The sequence below is a fragment of the Bombina bombina genome, chromosome 9 (assembly GCF_027579735.1).
Source record: "Bombina bombina isolate aBomBom1 chromosome 9, aBomBom1.pri, whole genome shotgun sequence".
Classification (NCBI taxonomy): domain Eukaryota; kingdom Metazoa; phylum Chordata; class Amphibia; order Anura; family Bombinatoridae; genus Bombina; species Bombina bombina.
In genome coordinates, this window is record NC_069507.1 from 130,305,933 (window position 1) to 130,325,474 (window position 19,542).

Genomic DNA, 19,542 nt, shown 5'->3' on the forward strand with positions numbered 1-19,542 from the left:
CCCTTAAATAAACCTAACACTAAGCCCCTGAAGATCTTCCTACCTTATCTTCACCATACCAGGTTCACCGATCGATCCAGAAGAGCTCCTCCGATGTCCTGATCCAAGCCCAAGCGGGGGGCTGAAGAGGTCCATGATCCGGCTGAAGTCTTCATCCAAGCGGGGCAGAAGAGGTCTTCCATCCGATTGAAGTCTTCATCCAAGCGGGATCTTCTATGGTCATCCATCCGGAGCGGAGCGGCAGAATCCTGAAGACCTCCGACGCGGAACATCCATCCTGGCCGACGACTGAACGACGAATGACGGTTCCTTTAAATGACGTCATCCAAGATGGCGTCCCTCGAATTCCGATTGGCTGATAGAATCCTATCAGCCAATCGGAATTAAGGTAGGAATATTCTGATTGGCTGATGGAATCAGCCAATCAGAATCAAGTTCAATCCGATTGGCTGATCCAATCAGCCAATCGGATTGAACTTGATTCTGATTGGCTGATGGAATCAGCCAATCAGAATATTCCTACCTTAATTCCGATTGGCTGATAGAATCCTATCAGCCAATCGGAATTCGAGGGACGCCATCTTGGATGACGTCATTTAAAGGAACCGTCATTCGTCGTTCAGTCGTCGGCCAGGATGGATGTTCCGCGTCGGAGGTCTTCAGGATCCTGCCGCTCCGCTCCGGATGGATGACCATAGAAGATCCCGCTTGGATGAAGACTTCAATCGGATGGAAGACCTCTTCTGCGCCGCTTGGATGAAGACTTCAGCCGGATCATGGACCTCTTCAGCCCCCCGCTTGGGCTTGGATCAGGACATCGGAGGAGCTCTTCTGGATCGATCGGTGAACCTGATATGGTGAAGATAAGGTAGGAAGATCTTCAGGGGCTTAGTGTTAGGTTTATTTAAGGGGGGTTTGGGTTAGATTAGGGGTATGTGGGTGGTGGGTTGTAATGTTGGGGGGGGGGGGTATTGTATGTTTTTTTTACAGGCAAAAGAGCTGAACTTCTTGGGGCATGCCCCGCAAAGGGCCCTGTTCAGGGCTGGTAAGGTAAAAGAGTTTGAACTTTAGTAATTTAGAATAGGGTAGGGCATTTTTTTTATTTTGGGGGGCTTTGTTATTTTATTAGGGGGCTTAGAGTAGGTGTAATTAGTTTAAAATTGTTGTAATATTTTTCTAATGTTTGTAAATATTTTTTTATTTTTTGTAACTTGGTTCTTTTTTATTTTTTGTACTTTAGATAGTTTATTTCATTGTAGTTATTTGTAGGTATTGTATTTAATTTATTTATTGATAGTGTAGTGTTAGGTTTAATTGTAGATAATTATAGGTATTTTATTTAATTAATTTATTGATAGTGTAGTGTTAGGTTTAATTGTAACTTAGGTTAGGATTTATTTTACAGGTAATTTTGTAATTATTTTAACTATTTTAGCTATTAAATAGTTCTTAACTATTTAATAGCTATTGTACCTGGTTAAAATAAATACAAAGTTACCTGTAAAATAAATATTAATCCTAAAATAGCTATAATATAATTATAATTTATATTGTAGCTATATTAGGATTTATTTTACAGGTAAGTATTTAGCTTTAAATAGGAATAATTTATTTAATAAGAGTTAATTAATTTCGTTAGATTAAAATTATATTTAATTTAGGGGGGTGTTAGTGTTAGGGTTAGACTTAGCTTTAGGGGTTAATACATTTATTAGAATAGCGGTGAGCTCCAGTCGGCAGATTAGGGGTTAATAATTGAAGTTAGGTGTCGGCGATGTTAGGGAGGGCAGATTAGGGGTTAATACTATTTATTATAGGGTTAGTGAGGCGGATTAGGGGTTAATAACTTTATTATAGTAGCGCTCAGGTCCGGTCAGCAGATTAGGGGTTAATAAGTGTAGGCTGGTGGAGGCGACGTTGTGGGGGGCAGATTAGGGGTTAATAAATATAATATAGGGGTCGGCGATGTTAGGGCAGCAGATTAGGGGTACATAGGGATAATGTAAGTAGCGGCGGTTTACGGAGCGGCAGATTGGGGTTAATAATAATATGCAGGGGTCAGCGATAGCGGGGGCGGCAGATTAGGGGTTAATAAGTGTAAGGTTAGGGGTGTTTAGACTCGGGGTACATGTTAGAGTGTTAGGTGCAGACGTAGGAAGTGTTTCCGCATAGCAAACAATGGGGCTGCGTTAGGAGCTGAACGCGGCTTTTTTGCAGGTGTTAGTTTTTTTTTCAGCTCAAACAGCCCCATTGTTTTCTATGGGGGAATCGTGCACGAGCACGTTTTTGAGGCTGGCCGCTTGCGTAAGCAACTCTGGTATCGAGAGTTGAAGCTGCGTTAAAAATGCTCTACGCTCCTTTTTTGGAGCCTAACGCAGCCTTTATGTGGACTCTCAATACCAGAGTTATTTTTATGGTGCGGCCAGAAAAAAGCCAGCGTTAGCTACGAGGGTCCTTACCGACAAAACTCTAAATCTAGCCGTATGTTTACTATAAACTGATTATTTCACCTGTGTTCCAGTTCAGATATCATCAAAATGTGGCTTGAGTATAGGTTTTAAAACCAGTGATGTAGGTGGAATATAGCTCCTCCTTTCAATGTGAAGACTGCTGTCATTGGCTAAATAAAGAGAAAGGGGTTTTCCTTCCCCACCTTTCCCTGTGTGCAGAGTTTATTTGTTTCAGTACTGGTCTGGCAGGCAAGTTTCAGATAACAGGATCTGGTTATTGGGTAAGTAAACTTCTGTTCTAGTTGGGGATACTTAAACTTTATTTAGGATTTTGGAAAATAAAGTTCAGTCTGACATGAAAACATAAGGGATTAAAGGCTTACCTTGTCGATCCCAGAAGAGGGGAGGGGAAAAATAACCTTCAATAACATAAACATAACTATGCTTTAACTGGCCCACAGGGCCTAACTTTAATAATTGCAATAACTGTGCTTTAACTGGCCCACGGGGCCTAACCTTAAATAAAGACAGACACAAGTAATTTGGGTAAAATTTATGAACCATCACTGGTCCCTTTTATTAACCTATAACTTTAGGCTTAACTATTAACTAAACCGACAGGTACTAATTCAACAGATGGCGGCAAATGAGAGGCTAAGACTAACCCCCCGGACTACAGAGGAGAGCGGCCAAATGGAAGGCAACAGCAGAAAACTCTGCACGAGAAATGGAAATGCTACTAGGGGTGTTACGAGTTCTTCTGGCCTACCTACCCGGAGGGAGGGGCACTCCAGTTAACTGAAGTAATCGAGCCCCACCCTCATCAGCCTGGCCATCACTCCCCCCGTTCGCCGCTACTGGGCCGCAAACCTCCCGCAGTTAGGGTGCTCTTTTAACCTACCATCCAATAGGCTCTGAGGCAACCTGCCGCTTAAGCCGGTTAGCCGCAGAGGGAGGTAAAACTACAGCCAAGGGCTTACATAGATTAGGACACCTATCCCTACCTCAGCCTTAGCACCCTACCTAAACTCTCATGCCGCAAAATGGGTGGGAGGGCGGGCAACTTGTCAGCTTCTTGTCCAAGGTCAAAGAGGAACAGGAAATGCAGTGCATCAGCATAAGAAAGGTAAGCCACTCCCTACACCTGCAACATTGTTGCAAACACCAGTAACTCCCTCTAACTTCACTCTCCCAGACAGCCTTAACCCTTATGTCGCTGCAAGCCTATTTGGCTCTACACTCACTTAAGGGATTAAAGGCTTACCTTGTCGATCCCAGAAGAGGGGAGGGGAAAAATAACCTTCAATAACATAAACATAACTATGCTTTAACTGGCCCACAGGGCCTAACTTTAATAATTGCAATAACTGTGCTTTAACTGGCCCACGGGGCCTAACCTTAAATAAAGACAGACACAAGTAATTTGGGTAAAATTTATGAACCATCACTGGTCCCTTTTATTAACCTATAACTTTAGGCTTAACTATTAACTAAACCGACAGGTACTAATTCAACAGATGGCGGCAAATGAGAGGCTAAGACTAACCCCCCGGACTACAGAGGAGAGCGGCCAAATGGAAGGCAACAGCAGAAAACTCTGCACGAGAAATGGAAATGCTACTAGGGGTGTTACGAGTTCTTCTGGCCTACCTACCCGGAGGGAGGGGCACTCCAGTTAACTGAAGTAATCGAGCCCCACCCTCATCAGCCTGGCCATCACTCCCCCCGTTCGCCGCTACTGGGCCGCAAACCTCCCGCCACAAGGGATAGCATCCCAGGTATCACTTGCCGCCACCCACCCGACCTGACTTACAGGAAGGGAGCGAGAGCTTTTGACAAATCCCCTAAAAATAAGTCTAGCCCTACATCAGATAAATGAACCCCATCAGGTCTATATAGCTCCCGCTTGTCGGCTGTAATGGCATCATGCCGTACCACGAAGCCCTGGTTACCAGTGACGGCCGCGCCCACATCCCTATTCAGCTTCTTTCTCACCCTATAGGCTGCGCCTGAGGATCCCATATATCGCCATTGGCGGCGCGCTATTACATTAGACCAACCTATAATTACCCCCGGCATCCAAGCCCTAAGCCAGCCTAAGTCTGACTGAATAATTTTGGTCAATTCAAGGGATGGAATGGCACCCATGTCATTACCCCCTAAATGTATTAGAATAATGTTGGGTTTACCCCACCGCCTATGGGCATCTGTGAGAACATTGGGGAGCTGGGGCCAGCACAAACCCTTAAACCCCAGCCAACGGATGGAAGCCTTTGATGCAGGGAAACCCAAATTCTGCCCCCCCCTGGTGAGAGCACGGATCGCTGCCCAATGAATGAAGGAATGGCCCACGATCCATACCCTTGTTGAAGCCTTGCGTACACCTGTAAAATAGAAACAAGTGTTATGTAAGAAGTGAATCACCCAAAACGCCCCCCCCCCCCTCATTTTTCGTTACACATGGTGAGAACCACTGCTACCAGATAATGGGCGAACATACAACTTATACCGATTTGATCGCCAGCGACCCAGTGTTTTAATAGTATGCTCCTGTGCCCCCCGCAAAGCAGCGTCTGTAGCCGCTCCAATGCGGAATGAATGAGGGGTAATCCTGGAGGGGTCGAAACCAGCCGATTCTACCGCAAGCGCCAAGACTCTACGAAACTGGTAGATAGAAAGAGCCATTCCATTCTCGTGTACCAAAAATTGGCCAGCCACCGCTGGCCTATGGCGCACGTATTCCGCCAAAGTTTCCATGGGGCAGCAAGGATCCCCTTGCGCTGTAAAAGTTAGCCAAGCACCCCTAGCCGCTTGATCTGTTTTTGATTTAGGTATAAAAAGTAAGACAGCGGGTGGCGAAATTTTGACATGGTCAAATTGCACCCCCTTTTTCATGTGCTTTTTAGATGGGGACACCAGTTCAGTAATACGCAGGGCCCCTGCGAATGCCAAGACGAAGGCTGCTTTGAAAAGTAAAACCTCAAATTCCGACCTACAAATGCTAGGTAAAACCGCTACCAGCCTCTCAAGCCGGTCCCGAGTAATAGGTTCCCTAATATCTCCCTTGTTGGGCTGCATCCGCCCCCAACCCTTGAGAGTCTGTCTAATGAAAAAACAGCCTGTGGGGTCCCCGGAACCCAGTAGTTTAAAGAAAAAAGATAAAGCTGCCATGCGTGACTGGACCGCCCCTTTTCGCAAACCTAGCGCTTGCATACTTACTAGCCACTCACCCAGCATCACTTGAGAGCTGACTGATGACTCCGCCCTCCGCGTAGTGCAGAATTGGTCCCATTCCTTCCAATGGCTAACGTAAGTTCGCCAGGTCGCAGGGGCGAGGGATGAGCGGACCAATGGGATTAAGGATAGCCACGTTCCACTAGCTGCCAAAGAAAACCGGGACAGGTTAGCCCTGCCTCTGCCGCCCGTGGCGCTAGTCGTCTAAAAGTAGCCCAATCAAATCTAGATAGGGCATCTGCTATAACATTATTCACCCCTGGCACATGACTAGCTTGGAAATTAATGTTGAGCTGGAGGCACCTCAAAACTAAATGCCGTAGCAATCGAACCACGGTTACAGAGGAAGCGGAAAGCCTATTAATGGAATGCACCACACTTAAGTTATCTGTCCAAAACATTACCGCCCTATTCTTAAACCTCTGCCCCCACAGCTCAACCGCCATGACTATAGGGAACAATTCAAGGAGGGTCATGTTCCTGATCAGGGGAGTAGAACTCCATTCCAAAGGCCAGGGTCCGGCGCACCATTCCCCTTGGAAATAGGCACCATAACCCTGTGACCCCGCCGCATCTGTAAACAGATGCAGGATCTGACTAGATATCGGTGCATCTCGCCAGACAGTAATTCCATTAAATTGGCTTAAAAACACCTCCCAGACTTTTAGGTCATCCTGCATGTCATGTGATACAAGTATTTTCGTGGACACACTGGGGTTGCCCTTAAGGGGACCTTCCAGCCTCCTATTGAAAACCCTGCCCATTGGGATCACCCTACATGCGAAGTTTAACAAGCCTAAAAGGGACTGCAGTTCCCTCAGGGATATGAACTTTTTGGAAACGGCCGCCCTAACTGCAACCAACATGTTTTGTACCTTTTCGGTAGGCAACCTGCATATCATCTGCAAGGTGTCTATCTCAATACCCAGGAAGGTCAAAGTAGTACATGGACCCTGTGTCTTATCCACTGCTAGAGGGACCCCGAGTTGTGACATGAGACTCGTCATTTCGACCATAAGGTGTCTACACTTGTCTGTATTGCACTCCCCGACCAGGAGGAAATCATCAAGGTAGTGCGCCACATAATCCCCTCCCACCAATTTGGCTACTGCCCAGTGTAAAAATGTACTAAAACATTCGAACATAGAGCATGAGATGGCGCACCCCATGGGTAGGCATCTGTCCACATAGTAATTTCCCTCAAATTTACATCCCATAAGATGAAATGATGAAGGGTGCAAAGGAAGGAGACGAAAGGCGGATTCAATATCCAGTTTCGCCAACAAAGCACCTCTCCCGAACCCACGGACCAGGCCAAGGGCTTTATCAAACGATTGGTAGTGAACTGCGCTAAGCTCCGGGGCGATCGAATCATTGACCGATTGGCCCCTAGGATAAGAGAGATGCTGTATAAGGCGGAACTTTCCTGGCTCCTTCTTTGGGACCACCCCCAGAGGGGAGATAACCAGGTTATCCATAGGAGGGGAGCAAAAGGGGCCTACTACCCTCCCAAGTGATATTTCCTTTGCTAGCTTCTCTCTGACCACCCCTGGGTATTGATATGCAGATTTCAAATTACGATGATTCTGGGAACCCACTACCGGTTTATTGATGGGTATCACAAAACCATCCCTGAACCCCGCCAAGAGCAAGCCTGCTGCCTGGCGGTCAGGGTATGTGCGCAACCACAGCTCAAGAGCGTCCACCCTCACCGGGGTGGGCGCCCTTAGCAGCAAGGGGTTGCCGTGACGCTGATTTGTCTGTGTTAATGTCCTTTCTCCGGGAGCAATCCGCTCCCGGGTGCTGCGCGCCGCAGAACTTGCATACATGTCGGTACAGGCATGCTGCACCTTTGTCACACCTCTTCTCCTGAAAGGCCCAGCACTCCCTACCCTTACGCCTGTTTTTGCTTTGAAAGCGGGGACCCGAGCCCTTGCTACCCGACGGTGGTGAGGGTGATCTCTCAGCGCCCAGGCGGGACCACAGATGCATTTCTTGCGACCCGAATGCTAGCGCAGGGTTGCCATCCATTTTCCTTCGGAAATTGGAATCATAGTCCCTCCACACTCCCTCTTTATGATGCTGGTAAATCCAATGGATTGTGTCAGCATGCTTAAGGAGCGCCTGTCCCTGATCTGGAAATTTATCTAAGTAGCAAGAGGAAAGGATCCGGAAACACTTGAGCCACTCGTCAAATGTTTCCGGTCGCTTCACTCTTTTGGGACCCGTTCCATCCGCACTCTTCTCTTTCTGCCTATGCGCCTCAAGGGACAGTTCGAAAATATTAACATATCTGCCCTCTTGAATTCTCCTAACCAATTTCTTCTTCAAGTGACCATGAAGAGAGAAAATTGGGCAGGATAAAGCATCGCCAGCTAAAGCTAATTTCCTGTTGCCCACAACTGAAGTGGTTTGCGGCTGCGCGGTGGCTACTGTGGTTACTACCTCGTTCCTCTGATCTTTCTGTAACTTGTCTGACCTCATTTCTTTAAGCATCTTGTACATGCGTTTTTGCCCCTTAGTTTTTAAGCCCAAAGACGTGTCACTGCTTAACTCTGAGTCAGTAGAGGAAGAATCAGATAAGTGTTCCCTAGGGTGATTAGGTGCATATGCCTCACCATTTCCAGCTGAGGATGTGTTGGCCGCCTCCCCTGCGGATGCTGCTGCTGCAAGAGTGGTCTGTGGAGCTGGCGAGGTTACACCTTCAGCGATGATAGAGGGGGCCTGCTGAGCCGCTGCTTGTTGAGCTGCCACCGGAACCGTCTGCTGTGCTGCTGATGATGAGGCCGCTGCAGCGGAAGAGGAAGCTGTTCCAGTTGACGACATGCCAGATGCGTTCTGTGTTCCGGACAAAACCTCCTGCAAGACAGATAGAAAATCGCGAGCACTTTGCCCTTGAACCAGGGGAAGCCCAGGTGTGACCTGAGGTGCCCCAAATCCCACGTGTGCTACATTCGCAGCATCAGTCGCTCTCTGGACAGCGCCAGCATTTGCCACATTCTGCCCACTCAAACACCCTTGTATTGAGGCATTATCAGCAGGAACCATTTGCACGGGAACCATATGCACTGGTGCATGAATAGCATTAATGTTAGCAGCCATATTAACATCCCTTGCAGCATTCATACCAGCCATTCTCACTTGCAAATCCCTAGTAGTATTATCTCTGCTCATAGCCGCAGTAACTGAGCTAAGCCTAGCTGCATGAACATTTGCCTCAGTTAATATCATCCTATCTGCACTCACACCAATGATATCTGGATTTGGCTGAGTGCCAACATGTGTGCTGACATGATGTGTGTGGACGTCTGCAGCAACTGTAAGCAAGTTATTGCGTGCCTGGTTAATGATAGCTGCATTTGGCTGAGTGCCAACATTCGTGCTGACACGATGTGTGTGCACATCTGCAGCAACTGTAAGCAAGTTATGTGTATGATTAACATTATGCGTTTGCACATTAATAGCGTTAGTTGTGTTCTGATTCATTTCCATAGGGTTAATAGCATTCATTTGCATAACATTTCCCGTAATACTTTCATTCCTCTGTAAAGCATTCACTGCGTTATCATGGTCTGTCTGTCTGTTAATGCCTTGGGCCCTACGCTCCCCTGCCACGCTATCACTTTCAACAACATTTGTCCCTCTCGCCCGCATACTAGCAAGCTGTCTAGTGTCCCCACCGCCCCTCCGGCGACCGACTAGGCGGCCCCTGGCCAGAGAGCGCTTGCGGTGCTCACCTGCCAGGAGTCCGCCTCTGGCCACCGTCCTACCGCGTTGATGAATGGGACCGCTGACGTCACCGGAAGCGTAAGCACGCTCGGCCGGAAGTGACGTCAGAGGTAACCCCACGCGCGGACGCATGAAGCCACCGGGAGGCCGGGGATGGGAATCAGGCACCGCATGCTGCCGGGGTGAGACCGGACCCTCCACCAAACCCGGTAATACATTGGGCCCAGGGGAAAACTGCCTAACGGTAGTCTGTGGGGGCCTACTGGTAGTCTTTGGGTGCCTACTTGCAGGAATGGGCACGGCAGTATTCCTAGGGGGCCTATTAATCTGCCCAGCAACTGCTATCTGAGGGGGCCTATTAATCTGCCCAGCAACTGCAATCTGAGGGGGCGGTATCACAGTGACAGGATGCGCGCGACTGGCCATAGATGGAGGTGCTGAGTCAGGGGCCATATTTTGAATTAAAGATGGCGATTTTGGCGCCAAAACGAGTGTCGTCGCGTCCGGACCCACATTCAGGGGGCCAAGTTCGCCAGAAACAGCTGCACTAGGGGCCAAGTTAAAATTTTGCAGTGGTGTCCCTGTAGTAATCGCTTGCGCGAGAGAGGAAAGCAGGGATGCCACTGCACCTGCCGCATTCGGTGGAAGGGATGCAAACATCCCTAAAATATTAAGATCCTGGTTACCAGCTGCCTGTGGGGCCAATGCAGGAGGGGTGTGTTGGTGTAAAGCAGGGGAGATAGTTTGCAAATATATATTCTGTTCCTGGTTACTAGCTGCCTGTGGGGCCAATGCAGGAGGGGTGGGTTGGTTTAAAGGAGGGGGGATAGTTTGTAAATGAACCTGGGGGTTTGGAGGGGGGTGAATTTCTACAGTGTGGATGTATGGCCTGGGGGGATTTTGTTCTATTATTTGCCCAGGTGCTAACTTGGGCTGGTTGTCAGCAGCATGGTCCACAGCTGGTGAGGGAGGGGAGGGAGGTGTCTCCTCAATTAGTTGAGAAAGGGGTGTAATTTGATCAGCCTCAGTAATACTTAGCTGCTGCTCCTGTAATCCACGCCTAGTAACAGGAACTTTTCCCTCCCTAAATCTCAGGGGAGGAACGGATGATCTTCTGGAACGCCTCATGATGACAGGATTGAAGAATGGAGAAGTAATCTGCTGCTGTGCAGGAGGATCAACTTGTCAGCTTCTTGTCCAAGGTCAAAGAGGAACAGGAAATGCAGTGCATCAGCATAAGAAAGGTAAGCCACTCCCTACACCTGCAACATTGTTGCAAACACCAGTAACTCCCTCTAACTTCACTCTCCCAGACAGCCTTAACCCTTATGTCGCTGCAAGCCTATTTGGCTCTACACTCACTTTTTATAGCAAATTCAAGCTCACTAGCAGCTAGATGAGTGTAACAGTCTTTAGCTTTGGTTCCTGATGTATTTGTATCAGTGTTTACACTTTCCCAGGAACCCGCTGGTTAGCAGGGACACCCTTAGCATTTGGACAAAACAAATTTGCAACGCCCCACAGTCCAGCTCTTGTATTCCTCTCCCCCTGTATGCCCCACCCCTGTCCCAACATTCAGTTACTTATATAAAGATTAACAGTTTTGTAGTACACTTCTTCAGGATATAAATTGCACCTTCTCATGTCTGAAAGTGTGGGGCCCTGGGCGGGGGGCCCCTCTTGCCCTGCCAAAAGGGCAGGCCTGCTGGTTTCTGCTAAGGGAGGACAATGGGACTTGCTTTTGCCTGTAGGAAAAGGTGGACTTCTATGTTTGTGTGAGAAGAGAGCTGGCTTTGTGTGCTGAGATATCAGGGGTGTAACTCTTCAGTGATTCTGTTAGTGTTGCTGTACAGAAAAGTGCACCACTATATTTGTACAGAAATCCTGCACAGGAGTATGTCCTCTGGCACACACTGACCAAGGGGGAAGAGAAAAGCAGCTCTTTTTCTCCTATATTTCCAGCCAGAAGGGGTGCTATTAAAGGGACAGTAACGTCATAATTAGACATTCATGATTTAGACCACTGGTTTTCAAACCTGTTATCAGGCCTCCCTAACAGGCCATATAGTGAGGATATCTGAACTAGAGAACAGGTGAAACAATCAGCTAATTAGTTAACATGGTTATTTTACCTGCTCTCACCCAAGGCAATACAGAAAACCTGGACTTTTGGGGAGGCCTGGGGTCAGGTTTGAAAACCAGTGATTTAGACAGAGCATACAATTTTAAACAACTTAACAATTTATTTCTATTTAATTTGCTTCCTTCTTTTGCTATCCTTTGCTGAAAGGTTAATCTAGGAAAGCTCAGGAGCAGCAAAGAACCTAGGTTCTAGTTGCTGATTTGTAGCTGTGTGTATATATATATATATATATATATATATATATATATATATATATATAAAATGTGTGTATGTATGAGATTGTCATAGGCTCACTCATATGTTCAGTTAGAAAACAGTAGTACATTGCTACTCCTTCAACAAATGATACCAAGAGAATGAAGCAAATTTGATAAAAGAAGTAATCTGGAAAATTTGTTTTTTAAATTGTATGTTCTACCTAAATCGTAAAAGAAAAATTGTGGGTTTCATGTCTTTGTGAGGTTTAGTCGCCCCCAGAGAGGTATTGTGCAATAATGGAAACTTTGATATAAGGAAATTTTCTCCGTTAAGCACAGACTATACCTCTAGTTTCACTTTATTAGCTTTCTGAATTCAAAGTGTGCTGCTGGGTTCCTACAGTATATTGGCGCATAAACACTCATGTGTAAGAAGGCATAGAAAATACCTAAACATGTTTCCATTCTGTGCCAGTGACATCAAACACTTTTGAGAAGGGACATTAAACACTTTGAGAAGGTAATATAAAATTATGAATCATATACATTAAAGTCTGGAATATACTTTCATTATTTATTTTCTCCCCCTTTCCTGTAATCTCATTCTGAAATTGTGAGGTTTTCATTTCCTGTTAGAAATGGAAGTGCAGAACACTGTTATATTCTACACAGCCATTGGCTGCACACTCTAGTGACCTATTTATAACTGCCCCTAATTGGCCACAGCAGAAAAGGTATCTTAAGTTACAACATGGCAGTTCCCACTATTTTATAGATGTTTGTGCCAGTGATCCTCAATTAAAGGGACATAAACCTCAAAATTAAACTTTCATGATTTAGAGAAAGTGTGGAATAAAAATAAATTCCAGTTTACTACTTTTATCAGATTGATCTTTCTCTTGGTTTGCTTTGTTAAATATTAAAGAGACAGTAAAGGGGGCGTGTCTGGGCAGCGGCTGTGAGCGGTCGCAAATCTGAAGCCTGCTGATGCAGGGGAGAGAATCCGCCGATTATCTGCCACCTGATGTCCCATATTCTTTAGAATGTGATATGCCCTGATAACAGAGTACAAGCTGACCTGGGAGATATATTTTTTATTGGGATTGCATCAGTGGTTTTGGACTGGACTGTAGACGTTGGAGGCGGCTGCCTGCTTGTCTACCTACCCCCCCCCCCCGGTAATCCGGGGTAAAAGCAGTAATTACTACTCTACTGCAACACTTCTACTTCAAATTTAAATATGGAAGAGACCCTCTTTCTGCAGGTGCAGACCCTATTTGCGGACTTTGACCGTCAGATAAGCCTTCGATTCGACCGGCTTATGGAAGTCATGGGCATAGAGGAGGAGCAAGCGGAACTTAATATGGCGGACGGCACCACCTCCGGATCGCAACATAACGGCCTACATAGAAGTGAGGGCTTTGTCCCTAAGACGATCAACGCAACAGGCTGTGAGCTCAGTGTGGAAGAGACCACAGCAGAAGGACACGGTTACAACAGTAACGTGACGGCGCTTGCCACTAATACATATGCCAGTGAAGATCCTCCGCCTGATAGTTTCAAGTCGGAGATAGAGTTGGGGCGATCCTCACCCATTTCCCAACCTGCTGTGTTGGTCCCTACATTGCGCACAGACCAAGCTCTGGGAATCCAAGTTGAGCAACCGCACCCGGGACTGATAAGGGATGGTGAGATGGGATGCGAAAGTGCATTGAAGCGGCTAAGTGAGACTTTGTTCTGCCTAGATGTGTTGGGGAATAAGGCTGACTTTTATGGCTTTGATAGTGCTTTGCTGCAAAATCTGGAAGGCACGCACCTACTTAGAAGCGCCTATTCAGCCCCTTTAAAACGGTCTGGAGTAGGGTAATCAGAATACCAGGTGGTGTACTGCCGTGTAGGAACTTTGAGGGCCAGCCTGTGCCATACATTCTGCTTTATTTTGTTTTTCTGTTGTTTATGGCGATCCCGGTCACTATGTTGGTATATGTATATAAGTGTCAATGTTTCTAGTTTTTGCACTTTTTGTAAGCAAGCATTTTATAGTGTATTAACTTGCCCCACCTACACCAATGGTTACATTTGTCTATATGTGCGACTTGTATGCTGGTGCCACCTATCCTAGTTATGAGTATGAGAGGGGTTCCCATATCCATATAAGTCAAGGAACCTCTATGTGAATAGTTATGCTAACTTGCTCCAAATGCACCAAGGGTTACATATAAATCTCTGTCGGCTAGATTTAGAGTTCGGCGGTAGCCGTCAAAACCAGCGTTAGAGGCTCCTAACGCTGGTTTTGGGCGCCCGCTGGTATTTGGAGTCAGTGATTAAAGGGTCTAACGCTCACTTTACAGCCGCGACTTTTCCATACCGCAGATCCCCCTACGCCATTTGCGTAGCCTATCTTTTCAATGGGATCTTCCTAACGCCGGTATTTAGAGTCGTTTCTGCAGTGAGCGTTAGAGCTCTAACGACAAGATTCCAGCCGCCTGAAAATAGCAGGAGTTAAGAGCTTTCTGGCTAATGCCGGTTTATAAAGCTCTTAACTACTGTACCCTAAAGTACACTAACACCCATAAACTACCTATGTACCCCTAAACCGAGGTCCCCCCACATCGCCGCCACTCGATTAAAAATTTTAACCCCTAATCTGCCGACCGCCACCTACGTTATACTTATGTACCCCTAATCTGCTGCCCCTAACACCGCCGACCCCTGTATTATATCTATTAACCCCTAACTTGCCCCCCACAACGTCGCCGCAAGCTACTTAAAATAATTAACCCCTAATCTTCCGACCGCAAATCGCCGCCACCTACGTTATCCCTATGTACCCCTAATCTGCTACCCCTAACATCGCCGACCCCTATGTTATATTTATTAACCCCTAATCTGCCCCCCACAACGTCGCCGACACCTACCTACACTTATTAACCCCTAATCTGCCGAGCGGACCTGAGCGCTACTATAATAAAGTTATTAACCCCTAATCCGCCTCACTAACCCTATCATAAATAGTATTAACCCCTAATCTGCCCTCCCTAACATCGCCGACACCTACCTTCAATTATTAACCCCTAATCTGCCGACCGGAGCTCACCGCTATTCTAATAAATGTATTAACCCCTAAAGCTAAGTCTAACCCTAACACTAACACCCCCCTAAGTTAAATATAATTTTTATCTAACGAAATAAATTAACTCTTATTAAATAAATGATTCCTATTTAAAGCTAAATACTTACCTGTAAAATAAATCCTAATATAGCTACAATATAATTTATAATTATATTATAGCTATTTTAGGATTAATATTTATTTTACAGGCAACTTTGTAATTATTTTAACCAGGTACAATAGCTATTAAATAGTTAAGAACTATTTAATAGTTACCTAGTTAAAATAATAACAAATTTACCTGTAAAATAAATCCTAACCTAAGATATAATTAAACCTAACACTACCCTATCAATAAAATAATTAAATAAACTACCTACAATTACCTACAATTAACCTAACACTACACTATCAATAAATTAATTAAACACAATTGCTACAAATAAATAAAATTAAATAAACTATCTAAAGTACAAAAAATAAAAAAGAACTAAGTTACAGAAAATAATAAAATATTTACAAACATAAGAAAAATATTACAACAATTTTAAACTAATTACACCTACTCTAAGCCCCCTAATAAAATAACAAAGCCCCCCAAAATAAAAAATTCACTACCCTATTCTAAAATACAAATATTACAAGCTCTTTTACCTTACCAGCCCTGAACAGGGCCCTTTGCGGGGCATGCCCCAAGAATTTCAGCTCTTTTGCCTGTAAAAAAAAACATACAATACCCCCCCCCCCCAACATTACAACCCACCACCCACATACCCCTAATCTAACCCAAACCCCCCTTAAATAAACCTAACACTACCCCCCTGATGATCTTCCTACCTTGTCTTCACCATGCCAGGTTCACCGATCCGTCCTGGCTCCAAGATCTTCATCCAACCCAAGCGGGGGCTAGACATCCACTGAAGAAGTCCAGAAGAGGGTCCAAAGTCTTCCTCCTATCCGGCAAGAAGAGGACATCCGGACCGGCAAACATCTTCTCCAAGCGGCATCTTCTATCTTCTTCCATCCGATGACGACCGGCTCCATCTTGAAGACCTCCAGCGCGGATCCATCCTCTTCTTCCGACGACTAGACGACGAATGACGGTTCCTTTAAGGGACGTCATCCAAGATGGCGTCCCTCGAATTCCGATTGGCTGATAGGATTCTATCAGCCAATCGGAATTAAGGTAGGAATTTTCTGATTGGCTGATGGAATCAGCCAATCAGAATATAGTTCAATCCGATTGGCTGATCCAATCAGCCAATCAGATTGAGCTCGCATTCTATTGGCTGTTCCGATCAGCCAATAGAATGCGAGCTCAATCTGATTGGCTGATTGGATCAGCCAATCGGATTGAACTTGATTCTGATTGGCTGATTCCATCAGCCAATCAGAAAATTCCTACCTTAATTCCGATTGGCTGATAGAATCCTATCAGCCAATCGGAATTCGAGGGACGCCATCTTGGATGACGTCCCTTAAAGGAACCGTCATTCGTCGTCTAGTCGTCGGAAGAAGAGGATGGATCCGCGCTGGAGGTCTTCAAGATGGAGCCGGTCGTCATCGGATGGAAGAAGATAGAAGATGCCGCTTGGAGAAGATGTTTGCCGGTCCGGATGTCCTCTTCTTGCCGGATAGGAGGAAGACTTTGGACCCTCTTCTGGACTTCTTCAGTGGATGTCTAGCCCCCGCTTGGGTTGGATGAAGATCTTGGAGCCAGGACGGATCGGTGAACCTGGCATGGTGAAGACAAGGTAGGAAGATCATCAGGGGGGTAGTGTTAGGTTTATTTAAGGGGGGTTTGGGTTAGATTAGGGGTATGTGGGTGGTGGGTTGTAATGTTGGGGGGGGGGGTATTGTATGTTTTTTTTTACAGGCAAAAGAGCTGAAATTCTTGGGGCATGCCCCGCAAAGGGCCCTGTTCAGGGCTGGTAAGGTAAAAGAGCTTGTAATATTTGTATTTTAGAATAGGGTAGGGAATTTTTTATTTTGGGGGGCTTTGTTATTTTATTAGGGGGCTTAGAGTAGGTGTAATTAGTTTAAAATTGTTGTAATATTTTTCTTATGTTTGTAAATATTTTATTATTTTCTGTAACTTAGTTCTTTTTTATTTTTTGTACTTTAGATAGTTTATTTAATTTTATTTATTTGTAGCAATTGTGTTTAATTAATTTATTGATAGTGTAGTGTTAGGTTAATTGTAGGTAATTGTAGGTAGTTTATTTAATTATTTTATTGATAGGGTAGTGTTAGGTTTAATTATATCTTAGGTTAGGATTTATTTTACAGGTAAATTTGTTATTATTTTAACTAGGTAACTATTAAATAGTTCTTAACTATTTAATAGCTATTGTACCTGGTTAAAATAATTACAAAGTTGCCTGTAAAATAAATATTAATCCTAAAATAGCTATAATATAATTATAAATTATATTGTAGCTATATTAGGATTTATTTTACAGGTAAGTATTTAGCTTTAAATAGGAATCATTTATTTAATAAGAGTTAATTTATTTCGTTAGATAAAAATTATATTTAACTTAGGGGGGTGTTAGTGTTAGGGTTAGACTTAGCTTTAGGGGTTAATACATTTATTATAGTAGCGGTGAGCTCCGGTCGGCAGATTAGGGGTTAATAATTGAAGGTAGGTGTCGGCGATGTTAGGGAGGGCAGATTAGGGGTTAATACTATTTATGATAGGGTTAGTGAGGCGGATTAGGGGTTAATAACTTTATTATAGTAGCGCTCAGGTCCGCTCGGCAGATTAGGGGTTAATAAGTGTAGGCAGGTGTCGGCGACGTTGTGGGGGGCAGATTAGGGGTTAATAAATATAACATAGGGGTCGGCGATGTTAGGGCAGCAGATTAGGGGTACATAGGGATAACGTAGGTGGCGGCGGTTTACGGAGCGGCAGATTAGGGGTTAAAAGTGTAATGCAGGGGTCAGCGATAGCGGGGGCGGCAGATTAGGAGTTAATAAGTGTAAGGTTAGGGGTGTTTAGACTCGGGGTACATGTTAGGGTGTTAGGTGCAGACGTAGGAAGTGTTTCCCCATAGGAAACAATGGGGCTGCGTTAGGAGCTGAACGCTGCTTTTTTGCAGGTGTTAGGTTTTTTTTCAGCTCAAACAGCCCCATTGTTTCCTATGGGAGAATCGTGCACGAGCACGTTTTTGATGCCGGCCGCGTCCGTAAGCAACTCTGGTATCGAGAGTTGCATTTGCGGTAAAAATGCTCTACGCTCCTTTTTTGGAGCCTAACGCAGCATTTGTTTGAACTCTCGATACCAGAGTTAAATTTATGGTGCGGCCAGAAAAAAACCCGCGGAGCGTTAACAGCCCTTTTACCGCCGAACTCTAAATCTAGCCGTGTGTGTGGCTTATATGCTTAGGCCACTTATCCCAGTTATAGCAATGAGTGTAAGATATGTTCTAATATTAATGTAAATCACTAAACCCCTATGTGAAGATCTACTCTGCAAATGACATGTGACAAGGGTGCACTGCATTATTTGACTTAGCTACCTATGTTTGCTTATCTATAACTGCATAAATATGTGTCCTTGGATGTAAGAACATTATAATCCTTGCATGCCCTTCTATTAATTAGTTAATCTAAAATGGGGGTTACCCTGAGTAGGGGGATGATTTATTCTGACCTGTTCTATCACCTAAGTGTGAATGGCATGCGAAACTGGTGCTTACACTATCTGTTTTAACTTCCTGCATGTAATCATATTCAAATCTCATGAATCTGTCTCCTTAGATACTACAACATTTGGGTCTTTACATAAACCCCTGCAAAGTACCTAATATGTGACAGGGGCCTCCCTGGGCTGCGGTCTAATTAAGTTTGACCCACTAAACTTACATCCCTATTGATGAGGCTTAGCTTCAAAGGTAGTCATGTGGTCTATTTTTTCCTTCTACAGCTCCACTATAAGATTTATTTCCTAACTTTGTTGGGTCTCTATGCCCTGTGGATATTCTCAGGGTTTTCAGTAATTTTAATGTACTGTCTGCGGCCGAGATAGTACACATAATATATATAGTCTGTCATGTATCTATTGGTAATCCGTGGAGGCCCTATGTAGAGTTTTATTAATGTTGGTGGAGCTGTGGAAGTTAGTATTTGATGCAGGGCCATATAAGCGGCTACCACAATGTTATTTGTATAAAATATTTACAGTCCGGGAGGAGCCCTGCCCCTTTCGAAAACAGGCTAACTAGAGTATAGGTACGTCACTAACTCTGAGGGACAGCTACTGTTAGATGTCGGGTCATATAAGTTGCTAGCGCAATGCTATATATATAAAAAAAAAACATGAGGTTCGTGAGGGGCCTTGCCCCTCTCGAGGCTGTGGTTTCCCAATACTACGGTATATAGAATATTCCCATATATGTTGGTTTATTGGGTGCTGCGCTGCGCAACTTTAGAATACCATATTTTTGGGCTATTATTTAGATTATAGACACAAGAAGACCTATGCTTATTTTCATTAGAGACAGGGTGTGAAAATTAGGTCTCACGACCAACATTTGTTATGCTATGCTGTGTCTATGCTAACATATTTATATATAAAATGAGGTACCACCCATGGCCTAATGTTTTCCCTACTGTTCGGGAATCTAAGTTGTTTACTGTTCTAAGACATACCTATGTATTAACTGTGCAAGAATT

The 19,542-nt window shown here is 44.9% G+C and overlaps 1 protein-coding gene across 3 annotated transcripts in view; it reads left to right on the forward strand.

The window, feature by feature from the left end:
• LOC128640064 (uncharacterized) overlaps nucleotides 1-19,542 on the forward strand; it is a 91,369-nt gene that overhangs the window by 11,906 nt on the left and 59,921 nt on the right. The window contains exon 1 of one of the 3 annotated variants that reach the window (XM_053692386.1): nucleotides 2,571-2,731. The exons of 1 other annotated variant lie outside the window; for it this stretch is intronic. The gene's annotated coding sequence lies outside the window, so the exon portion shown is untranslated. Of the gene's footprint in view, nucleotides 1-2,570; nucleotides 2,732-10,520; nucleotides 10,658-19,542 lie in introns of those variants that run through there. One more of the 3 variants, XM_053692384.1, reaches the window with a different exon arrangement.